At 47.9% G+C, this 13,433-nt stretch overlaps 1 protein-coding gene across 1 annotated transcript in view; it reads left to right on the forward strand.

The window, feature by feature from the left end:
* The first annotated feature begins 6,680 nt into the window (after positions 1 to 6,680).
* CTNNBIP1 (catenin beta interacting protein 1) overlaps positions 6,681 to 13,433 on the forward strand; it is a 38,493-nt gene continuing 31,740 nt past the window's right edge. The window contains exon 1 of the mRNA XM_004705186.2: positions 6,681 to 6,800. The gene's annotated coding sequence lies outside the window, so the exon portion shown is untranslated. The remainder of the gene's footprint in view (positions 6,801 to 13,433) is intronic.

Here is a 13,433-nt window from a genome sequence, read left to right on the forward strand (position 1 = left end):
CTTTAAGAAAATCTATCAAGATAACCCCTGCGGAGTCCCAAATAACAGTCACTAGACCCTTCTGCACTGACTGCTCCACCTCGGCTTGAACTGGCCCAGCAGATTCCTTCGGAAGCCACTGTTTGATGGGATATTATGAAGACACTCTAATGAGACTAAGACACATGTATTTACCTAAAGAACTTGCCTGCAGCCACCCACTGATCTCAGAGACATGTTTAAACATGCTTTGCTTGGAATAGATCTCTGCATGTATGAATGACATGTTAGCAGCAATACTTTTTGACTCACTGTCATATGTTTAAATTTTCAGTGTTGCCAAATTGCCCTCCGTGAGGATATAACCTTTTGTGTGCTGTGGCAGTTACATTATCTCCTGTCAACTTGAGTGCAGAGGTAGAGTTCAGCCTGTCAATCAGGTCGCAGCTTGATGACCTCATTTGGAGGTGTGTGGGACATAAATAGCTCACTGGAAGCTAGACTTACTCTCTGCCTTCCCTTTCCTGCTGTTGAGACACTCAGAGAGCTGGAGCAGACACATGGAGACCCGTGCCAGCGTTGACATGCTTCCATTGCCATTGGATCCACAAGATCATCTACCCACCGACCTGTGATCTTCCTGCATTTGGTATCAGTGTGTGTTAGTCTGGGTACATTAGAGAAACAAATCCACAGAAACCCATGTGTATAAAAGAGAGTTTTATATAAAGGTAAGTGCACATCAAGAAAACATCCCAACCCAGTGCTGCCGAAGCCCACAAGTCCAACATTAGCTCATATGTCTGACACCAATCCACTAAGTCCTCCTCCATCTCACAAAACACACCCAATGATGCCTTCTGCAGAAGGAAAGCTGAGTCAGTGAATTAGTAAACATCTCAGCACTGGCAGGGGTCTCCACACGGTCACTCCAGCACCCAGGGCTACATTGGGGTAAGTCCATGTGGCTTCTCCTCAAGGATGTCTTGCAGGAAGTGAGCCTTGCCAGCTGAAGCAGGCAGGGAACTGGCTAAGACAGCTGCACCCTGGTCCAACCGTCAGAAAACAAGAGACCCGAGAACTCAAAAGGCGAGGCTCACAGAGCCATTTACCTCTCCGCCCTTCAATTAACCCCACATGTGTTTATCGGCCAGGTTGGCACAATAATCTTTAACTATCTCACAGTGTATGTGCTTGTGAGTCTAAAGAGGAATTTAAGGTCTAGTATCGGACATGGGCTAATATCGGACTTATGGACTTGATCTGGACTTGGCTGGGGACATTGCCTCAATATTCAATTGCTCTTTTAGATAAAGTTCTTTCCTATACACATATGAGTGTCTATGAATTTGTTTCTCCAGTCAACCTGGACTAACACATGTACCTACTAACATTATATGAATAAGCCTATTTCATCCATCTCTTCGTCAACCAAAAGTTGTCCAGTGTTTTTGGTTGTTGATAGTCTGATAGGTGAGAAGTAGTATACTGTTGTACACCCACTCCTCACTTCCTTACATGGTAAGGTTTCAAAGACCACGTCTGTATGCAGAAATCAGCATTTCCCAAAAAGGAGGATGACTGCATCATTACATAGCTGCTGCATCACTGAGAATCACGGCCCAGCTTTAACCTTAACCATCACAGCCAGTGTTACTCTGGCCTTGGATCTTGGGATTTGTTCTTGTCAGTCATATGGCATTAATGTGCAAATTAGCTGGATAGTAGATTTTTTTTTTTTAACTATGGTCATATTTGTGAAATGTTAGATAACAAAATAAACTCTAAGTGAGAAGTGCGTGTGGTTTTATTTTGTATTTTCCTTATTAGAAAACACAAGGGAGCGTCAAGAAGTTCCCGGACAAATGGCATGCGAAGATAGTGGAATTTCCCCACAAACTTTGAAGCTGTCTTGTAGATCTCATTTTCCTACTTTTGCAAGGGGAAGATGTGGCAGTCTGCTTCCATCAGGATTCCTAGCCTTGGAACGCCGGTTGGGCCATCCAACCTGGTCCTTTTGGGTTACCATGAGTCAGAACCGACTTGCTGTCAGGGGGTTGGTTTGCTGGGGGGGTGGTTCCTATTTTTGGAAGCCACGTATAAACAGCCTTATATCCTTTGTCTATTTCTCTCTTGGGTTATCCGTCTTTTTCTTACTGATCTGCATGTGTTCTTTGTATATTAAGGAAGCTTGCCCTCTGGCTGTGATGTTATAAATGTTTCCCTTTTTGTCTTTATCTTTTGACTATAGGTCTTTCCATGCAGAGTTTGATCTTTTTTTCTTTTTTTTTTGAATAGGCACTTTTGGTGAAATAGATATATGGTGTGTGTGTGTGTGTGTGTGTGTATATATATATCAGAACATTGGCTATTTCAATACCTGTCTACATGTACAACTCAGGGACATTAATTAAGTTAATCATAGTCTACATCCATCACTACTCTCCACTTCTCAAGTTTCCTGCCACCCTTCACTGCAGCTCAGTGCCTCCTAAGAAATGCCTCCTTCCCTTTCTCTCCCTCACACCCCTCGTAAGCACTCACCAACTCTGGGCTGTATACATTAAGGAACCATGGTGGCTCTGTCAGGTAAGCATTGGACTGATAACTGCAAGGTCGCCAGTTCAAACCCACCAGTTGTACTGTGGGGGAAAGAGGAGGCTTTCTGCACCCATAAAGATTTACAGGAACCTTAGCCACCCTATATAGCAGTGGTTCTCAACCTTCCTAATGCCTCGACCCTTTAATACAGCTCCTCATGTTGTGGTGACCCCCAGTCATAAAATTATTTTCATTGCTACTTCATAACTATAATTTTATTACTGTTGTAAATTGAAATGTAAATATCTGATATGCAGAATGTATTTTCATTGTTACAAATGTAACATAATTAAACATAATTAAAACAGTGATCAATCACAAAACAATATGTAATTATATATTGTGAAATATTTGTGTGTTTTCCAATGGTCTTAGGTGACCCCTGTGAAAGGGTCGTTCGACCCCCAGGTTGAGAACTGTTGTTATATAGGAATCGTTATGAGTCAGGATCAATTTAACAGCAGTGGGTCTATATACATTTGCCAGATTCTAGATATTTTAAGAATTTGGAACATTGTCCTACATGAGGGTATACCATTGTATGTATATGTTCCTTACATTGTATGAATAGACTTATTTCACCCATGTCTTGGCCAAAAGTTGTCTTTTTTGTTTTCGCTTCTGCTAATCTGATAGGTTATATACCCACTCCTCAGTACTGACTCGAGTGGTGAGACTTGGTTTGGCCAAGTGCTTATGGGGAGAGAACAGCCCCTGGAAGAGGGCGGTGTTTCATTCTGTTGTGCCCAGGGTCACCATCGTCGGAGCTGACTTGAAGGCACCGCACAACCACCACCCTGTTTCAGATGAGTGGATCCTACAGTATTGTCTTTTCATGGCTACTTACATCCCTCAGCATCTTGTTTACAGGCCTCATTTATGTGGAGAGCTGTGACTCACATGATCTGATCTTTGGTCGTCGTCACGGCTCGTGGCAGCCCACACCGTCTTGCATGCTGTTGGCATGTTGGAGTCCAGGGTTTCAGCTTTGGGCCGCTCCACATCAGCAAGGTGTGTCTGATCTCACTGGTCCTCGGCACTGCCCCAGGGTGGCTGTGGGGCAGAATTGACTCGAGGGCAGGGAGTTTGTTTTTGTTTTGTTTGCTGCTTTCTCAAACATGATGTTCTTTTCTAGTGCTCTGTGTCCAAAGACAGTGAGCTGACTGAAGTCTCACCACCCCTGCTCCAAAGGAACATTCTGTTTGTCCTTCTTCCAAGACAGATTTGTTTGTTCTTCTGGCAGTCCATGCGATATTCAGTATTCTTCACCGATACCGCAATCCAAACATGTCAATTCTTCTGTCCTTTTTATTAGAAGATTAAAACAAATCTTTTCTTTTAGGACTTCTGGGTTTTCTTTCACACTGTTTTCTTTTCCTGCTGTGCTGGTGTGTCTCACTCCTTCCTAGTGTTCCTCACATTATACCAAGACATTGTTTTCATCTCTTATATTTCCTGTCTGTTTTGTGCATTTAAAAGGAGCCCTGGTGGCAGAGTGGTATGTGTTGGGCTACTGTCCTGAAGTTAACAGTCTGCAGTGACCAGCAATGCTTTGGGAGAGAGATGCAGCTTTCCACCCCCATTAGGAGTTAGAGTCTCCAAAACCCACAGGGCAGTCTACCCTCTGCTAGGTAGGGTCAGTCTGAGGCCAAATAGTCTCGATGGCAGGGGTTTGAGTTTGACTTGTGCATTTCAGCCTGGTGACCCCAGAAATGAGGCACAGCTAACCTCTTCTGGGTCTCAGTGGGACCCGTGTAACACCAGCGGTGGTAGTTTCTTGGCAAAAACATTTAGCTGTGCCTATAATTCTGAGGAAACCACTGGAGAAAAAAAAATTGGGGGACCCGCTAGCAACAGTGGCCCTAGACTTTAAAAATGCTTCTGTTGTAACCAACAACCACACCTGGGGAGCCTTTCCAGACTGAGCCATTGGCCCTCCAGACAACTGCCCATGAGGACCCTACGTGGGTCCGAACAGAGCCGTGCTCTGTGGGGCTCTCAACGGCTGAGCTTTCCGAAGCAGATCACCAGGCCTTTCTTCTGAAGCACCTCTGGGCAGACTCAGTCTTCCAAGCTGTTGGTTAGCCGCTGAGTGTGTTAGCCATTTGTACCGCTTTACAGACTAGAGGGTTACAAGCCGGGCTGCTAACTGCAGCAGTTTGAAACCATCTTTCAGGAGACAGATGAGACTTTCTGCTCCCCGAAAGAGTTAGAGTCTCGGAAACCCACAGCGCATCTCTACTCAGACCTCTGCTTGGAGTCGACTCGATGGCAGTGAGTTTGGGAGGGCTTTTGTTGTTGCTTTGAGGGACTCGCTCTAGACTAAAGGAGGGGACTGAGTGGGCAAGCAGACGCAATTGAGAGACTGGATTAAAAACCAGTAATGGCCAAATTGGGGGGATGGCGAGAATAAGGGCAGTTGGGGTATGGACTGAGTGTCATAGAATACCACTAGATGAATATGGAATTCTTTGAGGGTGATAATAGTATTGTGGTTGTGCTGGAGGATGCCCTTCTAGGATATATGGAAAGGTGTCCAGCCAAGGGAAGCACACATATCACACGCACACTCCCACAGACAGGTACAACACAGGTGTGAGCCATTGGCAGGATAGTTACATGTTCATGGTACTAGTCTTTCAACTTTTCTGTGGCCTTGAAATGTTTCACAATAGTAAAAATCAAAACAACAACCCAACACCAGCTCCCCCCACCCCACACACACACCCAAACACCTACGTCTCATTATCTCATCTGGAATTTATTTGGCACTTTGTCCCCCATCTGCCTGGATCTCCTGGGATGCTGCCCGGAATTTCCAGGTCTTTCTCGCTTTTATGGTATGTGTAGCCTTCAGCGTCCCTTCCTCTTAGCAACTTCTTTTTGAGTGAATTGTTAATTTGGGGGCTTGGAAATTTTGATGGACAAAATATGTTTCTGGCAGATGCATATGACTTTTATAGAAGCAGGTGAAAGCGTGAATCTTCTTCTGTGCATTATGGCCTCAATTATTATTTACATTGCTTTCTGTGGTCTAAGTAAACTTGCAGAGAAGTTTCATTCTAGCAGTTCTCAACCTGTGGGTCGCGACCCCTTTGGGGGTTGAACGACCCTTTCACAGGGGTCACCTGATTCATAACAGTATCAAAATGACAGTGAAGAAGTAGCAACAAAAATAATTTTATGGCTGGAGATGGGGTCACCACAACATGAACTATATTAAAGGGTTGTGGCATTAGGAAGGTTGGGAACCACTGTTCTATAGGCTTTAAAAGCAGTCTTTGACCTCAGGGCTACTGCATCATGAAACTAACATGTCATGTATTGTAACCTCTTGGCGTACCTCTCAGCTGAGAGTTTTTGCAAGAGGACAGCTCACAGGTCACTCTTGGGTACCTTGTGAGCCTGATAAAAGGCCTCCTGGGTTTCATTTTGTGCAAGACAGTCTTGGGTAAGTTGTCGGCCTGTAAAACCCACAGCCTGCTTACCGGGAGAGCTCCAAGAAGCCAATGTGGCGAGAAGTGTCTTCTCCTTCTCAGTGGTCTGGTGACTAGTGGTTTCATGGCTTTACGGATGGGAAATGTAGTTATAAACAAGCAAGTGATGGGGCTTCTGAACTCATCTATCGGGGTGTGCCTAATTCTGGGAGTTATGCCAGAATTGTGCCTGCACCCATTGGGGATGGGGACAGTCTCTTTCTTGGACCCCTTTGGCCTCCAAACCCATTCCCAGCAGCTCTTCTAGCATTTCCATTGTGGCCCTGCCTTCAGGAAAACTTTTGGGAGACTGTGTGGCACGGGGTGCAGTTGGAGGTGGGAGTTGGGGGTGGTGGGGATCCAGGGGATTTCTGCTGCATGTACCACACCACTTGCCCCTGAGTGGATCCCAATTCATGGTGACTGAGTAGGACTGCACTTGGTAGGGTTTTCCATGGCTGATTTTTTTGTCAGCAGATCACCAGGTCTTTCCTCGGAGGCACCTCTGGGTGGCCTCAAACCACTAACTTTTGTTTAGCAGCCAACCAGGCTCACCTCTGGGCTCCCCTAGGGGCTCTCCTGCTCTCTCAGGCCCTGTGTGTCTCCATTTTCTCAGATCTCGGGCATTCTTCTGCCTCCGGAGACCGTGCTTCCAGACGGGACAGTGGGCAAGACCTGCGAACCATTGTCAGGAGTGGTCATCCTGAGGCTGCTTCCTCCACCGAGTTAATTGAATCCACACGTGTGAGTCTGCACTTACCTTGAAGCCATTTTGATTATTAGCTTGTTGAGCATTTAAGGAGGAAGGAAACTGAGTCCTAAACACAGCCTCACGGAGGGAGGCTTCCTCCTTCCGTGGGTTATTTTTTTGTTGGGGGCAGGCTGACGCTGAGCTCCTGGGTTGCAGAGCAGAGCAGTTATCTAAACAGCCAAACAGGTTGGCTTGGAGCGACCCCTGGCAATTCGTAGCAGGGGTGGGATGTTTGCAAGCTGACCAGACACACCTATCCTTTTATTAGCATGTGCCTGTATGCTGTCGGTCTGGAAGAAAAAGGAGGCAGTGGCCCTAAAACTTTCTTTCTGAAGGACTTGATGTTGGAAGGGGAGTTTCTGGGTGGTGCAAATGGCTGAGTGCTGGTTACTAATAGAAAGGTTGACAGTGAGAATTGACCCAGAGGCACCTAGGAAGAAAGACCTGGTAATCGAATAAAAAAATATCAGCCATTGAAATCCCCCCCCCCCCCAGCATAGTTCCCTGACACACGTGGAGTTGCAACCAGTCTTGGTGGTATACGAAGGTCTTATTCGATTGGGAGCCTCATAGTGGGGTCCCGAGGAAGGCCATGCCCAGGACAGGGGGGTGACGGGAGGCAAGAAGCTGGCCTCTTGCCACCTCTCAGGGCAAGGCTGGGGACAGAGCCCTGGGCCTACTGGTGACCCAGTTGCTTCGATGACTTCAGCCTCACCACAGGAAGCTGGAGGCTTTCCCAGCCCTGGGATTCTGAGAGGATGCAGGGAACCTGGTTCAGGAAGCCTATTTATTTGAATCAATTGTAGGAAACTTCAGTGGGGGGAGAGCAGAGGGAGAGGTGGGGAGCCTGGGAGGGGCCGTGATTAGCTGGGCAGCCTCAGAGCACTGGCCCCCATGACAATGAGGGTGGCATAGGATTCTGAATCTAGGCCCCTAGCTCATGGGGGAAATGTAAATGGTTTCCTTCTGATAAATAACACAATCTGGCTTTATTTCTTCCTCTTTATAAAAGTTTGGATGACCCAGCCTAATCAGTCTTTTCAGTTGTGACTGCAAGATCGAGGGGCTATGGGAGCTGCAGGCGGCAGGGTTGTTGGTGGCGCGCCCACCGGTTGAAGTTCCCATTCTGGTCTCATTCTCTGGGGCTGACCCAGGCTCGGAAACCTGGCCAGGCCCTTGCCCGAGATGATTAGTTTTGGAATTGGTCCTGTTAGCCTTCAGCCCAGCCTCTAAAAAGAGTTGACCAGAAGTACAAATTGTTTTCCCTTTGGGGCCTCCAGAACCATGCCAGGGGCATCTCTGGTGGTACCCAAGTCCGGAGAAAAAAGGAGACTATCCACCTAATGTGTGTGGTTCAGACCTGCCCAGCTATACCTCTGAAGAAAAGCCTGCTTCCGGCAGGATCAGAGCCGGGGAAGCACTGCGGTGAGGTTCTACTCTGGACCACGTGGGCCCCTGGGAGTTGGGATCAACTCAGTGGCAATGGGTTTGGTGTTATTTTGATTTGCCACCAGCATACACATTGGTCTCTCTGTCTCTCCCTAGTTGTGGTGAGAATAGACACAAGGTGTTCCCCAATCCAGCCATCGCAGCACAGGGAACTCAGTGACATGGATGGGGTTTCCCGTGCTGTGCGCCCCTCATCATCCCATCACACTGGTGGCCTCGGGACAGCCTCGCTCTTCACGTCTCCAGTCAGGGTGCAAGTCCACCCAGCCCTCCCATCCACTTGGAAACAGACGAGGGCTCTGTATTCCACATGCCCCACCCCTCTGGAACAAGCCAGAGGCTGAAGGTCATGAGTCGGATTGAATTCGAGGAAAACCCACAGCGGGATTTTGTAGGCACGCTGGTTCCTGACTTCATGTTTCGGCCAGTTCTTGGCCAGCTTTCAGGGCTCCAGCTGTTCTCAGGGAGGGAAAGAAGAGTCTCTTTTTGAATCAGGTAGAAAGCCACCCTTCTTTCCTCTGGTCCTTGCTCCCCGGGTAGAGAGGGCACCTCTGCCCCGTTCTTAGCCCAGCTGTGAGCCTGCTGGTTCAGCCAGGACCTTTTTCAGCCTCAGCATACCCTTTCTGTTGGCAGGATTGTCTGTTGACCTGCAAGAGGCTTTCAGGGTAAGCTGCCAGGCCCCATCTCTGTCTTAGCCAGAAAAAGGTGGGTTTCATCCAAGTCAGGGCTTGGAAAGGCAGCCCCTTCTGGGTAACTTTTTCTACCAACCAGGCCAGAATCACAAGGATAAATACTGTTTTAAACCAGAAACTCATAAGTGGACGCCCACGCCAACCCTGTTATATAGACACTACATTTTGTATTAGAGCTTACATTCTGAGCACGAGGCTATAGTGAGATCCCTCCCTAAATCCATTTTGAGTCTCCACATAGGCTCAGCTTCCTTGCAGTTCTCGCTGACCCTTGACTCACGATGTAAAAAGCTTTGCCCTGAGGCCACGTGTGCTTGGAAGTAGATTGTCTCTAATCTTGCCCTCATGAACTAGCCTGGGTGGTTCCTGGGTGGACATTAGGGTACAATGGGGGCTAGATGGTGGAGACTGGGTTACCTGTTGTGCTACTCACCTCAAGGTCAGCAGTTTGAAACCATCAGCTGCTCTGAGGAAGAAAGACAAGGCTTGGAAACCCACAAAAGCAGCCCTACCCAGCCCTTCAGGGTCACTGTGAGTGCGAATTGCCTCCGTAGCAGTGGGTTCTGTTGCGTTTACCTAGGAATGGCCTTCTGGCTCCTCCCCTTCCCATCTTGGATCCCACCGGAGCCAGCCCTGTATTCCGCTCTTCTGGTGTCTTATCTCATCTTCATTCCCAGTTGGTCTTTGGTTGACAGTAATGTGGGGCCCTGGGCTTCTTTCTTGTTTCCTGTGCGGGAAACTGTCACCATCGGTTCAATTGTAGTGGCCCCCGCTGCCATCAGTGTCTGAGTCCGAGGGGCTCGTGGGATGGAGGGTAAGCGTGCATGGAGTACAGCCCAGGCTCTGTCACTTGTTTACCACACGGCCTTGGCCAGATGACTTAGCTTTTCTGAGCCTCAGTCTCCTCGGCTTGTTGAGAGATCTAGCATTTAGCGAGACGAGGTTCTGAAGACCAGGACCATGACTAACAAACACCCCCACCTGCCGCTTGGCAGACCCCTCAGCATCCACAAGTATCACTGGACAACACCACCTGACTCCGCAGGGCGCCCGAAGGAGCTTGAAGTCAGGTCTGAGTCTGGATTGACAACCTCACGGCAAGTTTCTCTCCCCAGCTCCTCCCCCTTGGAATGGGGCCGAGGCCTGCAAACTCACAGCCTGGCCACAGCCCTCATTAGGTGACCTGTTTGGCTCGAGTAGGCCGAGCAGGGTTTGGGAATGCTGAGTCTGGCCTCTCGATGGAGGAGGTGGAAGTATGGAATTTATTAATTAAGGCAGTTGCTCATGAGGCCTGAGAGCACGGGAGGTTCCCGCTTAATTACTGTGAGTGGCGCATGTGGCAGTTCTCCCTGGTGCCCCAGGTTTGATGATGCTGGAGGGCCACGTGGTGCACACCCCAGCAGGAGCTGGGTTTCAGGCTGCAGGGCCAGCCTGAGCCAGGTTTCCACTCCTGTACTTCCACTGGAGATCAATACAGCAGAGTGATCACGAGCCCGGAGACCTGGGTGTGAGTTCTCCTCTAGTAGGATTAGCTGATAGGTCACAGGCGAGTTAGGTGGTCTCTCAGCGCCTCCACATCCTCCTGTTGAAGCCTCACAGGGTTGTTGGCTAGGAAGATGGAAGTGATTTGGTATCCGTAAAAGGCTGAGAACAATGCCTGGCAAGTAGTATGGCAGACAAATTTGTGTACTGCTGCATTCAAGGAGTCCCAAGTGGTGCACATGGTTTGTGGCCTTGGCTGCTGATCGAAAGGGTGGAGGTTCGAGTCCACCAAGAGGCACTTTGCAAGAAAGGCCTGGCAATCTGCTTCTGAAGAGCCAACCATTGAAAACTCAGCGGAGCACAGCTCTGCTCAGACACCCCTGGGGTCACTATGAATCAGAGGCATCTTGATGGCAACTCATTTGGTTCTTTAAAGCAGTGCTCACTGGGGTGATTTTGACCACCGCTTCACCCCCACCTTCCCCTAGGGACCTTTGGCAACCGTTTCTGGAGACCTGGGTCATCACAGGTGTAGGTCTGGTGCCAAATTCCTGCCATGCACTGCACGGTCCCTGAAATAGCTTGGCTTCAAGTGTCCCTCCCTGGTGCCCAGCTCGAGGACCCCTGCTTTGAGCACCCCAAGTGACAGGGGTGGCCTGGTCAACATGGAAGTGGGGTCCTGTGCCACCCCAGCATCTCTTTGTCTTTAAGCCAGTTGGAGGCTGATGGATAAACTGGGAGGGAGAAAGGGAGGAAAGGAAGCTGCTGATATTTTGAACATTTGAATTCTTGTTCTTGTTGTTGTTACATGCCAATGAGTCTGTTCCGACCCATAGCAACCTCGTGTGGAACAGAACAAAACACTGCCAGGTCCCGTGCCATCCTCATAATTGTTCCTATACCTGAACCCGTTGTTGCAGCCATGGTGTCAATCCATCTCCCTGAGGGCCTTCCTCTTTTTGGCTGCCCCTCTACTTTACCAAGTGAGATAGTTTGTTGTGCCAGCCTGGCTGATAAACACAGGTGGGATTGACTGAAGGGCGGAGAGATAAATGCCTTGGTGAGCCTCACCTTTCTTGTCTCTCGCTCTTTGATCATCGGACCAGTGTGTGGCTGCCTTGCTTGTTCTGTGCCTCAATTTAAAGGCTACACTACCTGTGGGACACCTAGCCTGTGGACTGTGTCACTGTAAGTTGAGGTCCCTTTAAGATATCTCTGGAGCTGGGGACTGGCAGTTGGTGACCTGCCTTGTGATTGGCTGCTGTGCTGACATAGCCTAGCTCTCTCTACAAATAGAGGAAGATCTGGCAGCAGACTAGACTTGAAGGACTGCTAGTCTCTCAACTTTCTCTCACGGACGTGAGTTGCACTGAGCCATTTGTAGTGCTTTCTAATTTAACAGTTTATTTCTTGTATATTTATCTGTATATGATTTAACAGTTCATTTCTTGTTATATATCTAATTATCTTTATAAATAAATATATTAAATTATCAGCAATTTGGTTTTATCTCTCTAGAGAACCCTGTGTAACACACTAAGTTTGATGTTTTTCTCCAGAGACTGGTCTCATCTAGCAACATGTCCAAAGTATGTAAGACACAGTCTCACCATCCTTGCCTCCAAGGAGCACTCTGGCTGTATTTCTTCTAAGACAGATTTGTTTGGCCTTTTAGCAGTCCATGGTGCTTCCAATATTCTTCTCCAGCACCATAGTTCAAATGCACCGATTCTTCAGTCTTTATTCAGTGTTCAGTTTTCACCGCATATAAGGTCATTGTAAACACCGTGACTTGAGTCAGGTGGAACTTAGTCCTCAAAGCAACATCCTTGTTTTCTAAAGAGATCTTGTGCAGCTGATTTACTCATGCCACTCGTGTTTGATCTCTTGACTGCTGCTTCCATGAGCATTGCTTGTGGTTCCACGCAGGACAACATCCTCCTTACCGTCTGTCTAGTGTAACCACCGCCACCCCCATCCTGTAACATAAAATATCAGCTGCTCACAATGTGTCATTTTAAGTCATATCATAGTTGTTGTTCATTGGTGCTGTGAGTCAGTCCTGACTCATGGCAACCGTGCCTTACTTAGGAGCACCAGGCTGAGGATCTTCTAGGCCGAAGCTTCATGGGAGCAGATGGACAGGGCTCTCTCCTGCACAACCATGGACTGGATTCCACTTCCAGCCTGGTAGCAAGCAACCGAATGCCTAATCCTTTGTGCCTAGGACTCTTTTTTTGTATCATTAGTAATAGTAACTAATATTGATTGAGTGCTTGCTATAAACTAAGCAAGTGCAAGTGCTTTCCAAGGTTACGAATGGCTGACTTGGTACAACCCTTAGTTACAAGGAACCCGCCACCCCTGGCATGACCTACCTGCCCCCACCCCAGGCCCACATTGTCCTCGAGTCCTGCTGACTCCTCGCCATCAATTAGGACAGAAATGACCTCCTTAAGGTTTCCGAGAGGAGCCCTTGTGGGTCACTGCAAAGTCAGCAATTTGAAATCATCAGCTGCTCCTCAGGAGAAAAATGAAACGTTCGGCACTCTTGTAAAAAGTTACTTTTGTAAGCCCCAGGAGCAGTCTGCGCCATCCTACGGGGTCGCTGTGAGTTGGAATCTACTTGATTGATGGCAGTGTTTGATGGACATTTTTTATGGGAGCAGCAGTCAGGGGCCCCTTTCCCCTATGAGCGGCTGGTGGGTTTGAACTGGTGACCTTATGCTTAATAGCCAGTACTAAACACATTGTGCCACCAGGGCTCCATAACCCCCATACTTGGAAAGCAAATAAACCAACAGACCCAAACTTACTGCTATTGGGTCAGTTCTGATTCATAATGACCCAGTGGGCAGGGTAGAACTGCCCCTGTAAATTTCTGAGATTAAATTTAAAAAAAATTAATTTTAATAAATCATTTTATTAGGGGCTCTTATAGTTCTTATAACAATCCATACATCAATTGTATCAAGCACATTTGTACATATGTTGCCATCATCA

Source organism: Echinops telfairi, unplaced genomic scaffold (genome assembly GCF_000313985.2).
Source record: "Echinops telfairi isolate 266 unplaced genomic scaffold, ASM31398v2 ScPeMD7_7457;HRSCAF=8495, whole genome shotgun sequence".
Lineage (NCBI taxonomy): Eukaryota > Metazoa > Chordata > Mammalia > Afrosoricida > Tenrecidae > Echinops > Echinops telfairi.